Source organism: Montipora capricornis, chromosome 1 (assembly GCF_036669925.1).
Source record: "Montipora capricornis isolate CH-2021 chromosome 1, ASM3666992v2, whole genome shotgun sequence".
NCBI classification, from domain to species: Eukaryota; Metazoa; Cnidaria; class Anthozoa; order Scleractinia; family Acroporidae; genus Montipora; species Montipora capricornis.
In genome coordinates, this window is record NC_090883.1 from 45585238 (window position 1) to 45587607 (window position 2370).

At 38.9% G+C, this 2370-nt stretch overlaps 1 protein-coding gene across 7 annotated transcripts in view; it reads left to right on the forward strand.

Annotated features, from left to right (window-relative positions):
• Positions 1-715, forward strand: part of LOC138046092 (nucleotide-binding oligomerization domain-containing protein 2-like) — a 79531-nt gene extending 78816 nt beyond the window's left edge. For all 7 annotated transcript variants that reach the window (XM_068892773.1, XM_068892788.1, XM_068892791.1 and 4 more), the window contains one exon: positions 1-715. This exon is cut by the window's left edge and continues 1373 nt beyond it. The gene's annotated coding sequence lies outside the window, so the exon portion shown is untranslated.
• The last annotated feature ends 1655 nt before the right edge of the window (positions 716-2370 follow it).

The window sequence follows — 2370 nt, forward strand, 5'->3', positions numbered from 1 at the left end:
AAAGGACGCTTTGAAAAGAGAGTCGTTAGATATATCATTCATCAATCGGAGTTGAACATTGTGCCATACTTAAATATTTACTGTTATAACGTTTTGAGCAGTGACTTTTAGCTGAGCTACTTAACCCTGTTCATCATGTCAAGACGAAAGGGCCGCCTTTTTTCAAACACAAGTTGCGTATAGCAAATTGGGAGTTTACTTCCGTGTAAGAAGCTGTGGCAAAAATTTCCTTTGTTTTGTTAGGTCGTAGTGTTAGTTTCGTCATCCGTCAGTTTGACAGGTTCTTGCACCAATGATTGGCGTTACTTTGTCGTGATGTTTAGTTTGTTATTTTTTGTTTCCAAATAGTCTGGATGAAAGCGGACAAACTAGTAATCGTAAAAATGGACAACAACTTTGAATTTGTAAGACATGTTTCGTTTGATCATCGATCATCTTCTGTTGCAAGTGTACGTTACAGTGCGAATTTGAATTTGTGTCAATGTTTCAATTTGAACTTACGTTAATACATTGCCGTTAGAAATTTAAAGAAAACGACAAAACATTTGAGATTACAAGACATGTTTCGACAGAAAATTCTGTCATCTTCAGTTGATTAAGTTCGATTAAGTTGAATTTATAAATAGGAAAAAGTGCTAATTATGCCAGTAAAAACGAAAAGTACATAAAACATGACAATGTGAGAATTAATTAAAAGGATGGTTTTAGATTTACGTGATGCAATTGTTGATTAAGAGAAGGTTGTTCCTTTTGAATATGAAAAACCTCTTTTCTCTTGAGTTGGAAAGTCGTAGAGGCGTGATCTAAAATATGGACACAGTCCCCTGAAGACAGGGCGCGACAATGTTCAGAATTCTGTAGGACAAAAATAATTGCGTTTTGCAAAAATCAAAGAAACTCGTTCCATTTGAGCTCATTTCTCACCTGTGAACTACAGGGTTCGAGGAACTTCTCAAAAGGGAAGAGAAGTAAGACAAAGGAAATTTTCATGCTTTTAGGGAAAACAGACCCTCAAGCAATAGGGAGCTTAAGCAACGACAACGACAACGGCGACGGCAACTAAACGTCACAAATTTGCATATTTAGTGGGCAAAAACAATAGCTTTGCACGCCCTGCACGTGCGTTTTTCACTTTTGTCCATTTCTTTGCCGTCGTGCGCAAAACAAAAACGTGAAACAGCCAAATGTGAGGTTTTATGAAGAACTTCAGCACCTGAGGATAAATTTTCATTTTCTTCCCTAAATTAAGCGCCGTTCTGACCAGTGTCATTTTTTAAGAACTACCACTTCCTTGTCATATTAAAATGTTTGAAATAGGTACGAAATGATTACGATAACGCGAATTAATATTTCGAGACGACGTTCTCGTTGCCGTCGCCGTCATCGTTACTTAAGCTCCCTAATTACGATCGCGACGGCAACGAGAACTTCATGTCAAGATATAAATTCGCCTTGTTGTAATCACTTCGTTTCTTTTTCAACCTTTTTAATACGACAAGGGTGTGGTGGTTCCTCAAGAATGACACTGATCAGAACGGCGCTTAATTTAGGGGAGAAAATGCCGCTTGATAATTCAGTTTGTACGCAGTTTTAACTGCAAAGAGTTGATTAAACGACATATATTCAAGTGCAAAAAAGCCCTCAAATTTGGCTATTTCACGTTGTTATTCTGCAGACTGCGGCAAAGAAATGGACAAAAGTGAAAAACGCACGTGCAGAGCGTGCAAAGCTATTGTTTTTGCCCACTAAATATGCACATTTGTAACGTTCTCGTTGCCGTCGACGTTGTCGTTGCTTAAGTTCCCTGTTGAAGGTCTCAGGCAAACAGAACCCACTGTTTCTCTTGGGGCCGGTTATTAAGTGCCTATTCTTTTAGTGGTGTTTCCGCCAACGTCGCCGTCGAAAAGTAACTTTGCTTTTAAATTGGTATGTGTAAAAGATATTTGTGTCCTATATAACAATCTGTGTGTGCTAAGACAACCTTGATTTCTTGTCATTTACCTGAAGAGTGAATATTGGGTCAACCGCCAAATATTGCCGATCCCATTAGTAAGACCGCCACGAAAGCTCATGCAGGTCAAAGTGTGTCATCGGCAAGAGGCAATTTTAGGTTACGAACTGTACCCTTAGAACAACCAATAATGAGTTTGTCGTGATCCATGGGAACAGGGCTTTCAGCTCAATTTCGCATGCTGAACAATAAAAATGTAAGGAAGCATCTTTTTACGTCGGAAGTCATGTATATAACTTCGGGTCCCATACGTATACATTGTTTTAACAGCAACCCTTTTAAATATTGCGTCTATGGTAATTCGAGAGCTGGTAGTCGTTCTCGAAGTACGACATTGAACGACGAGCTTACCAGCTTAC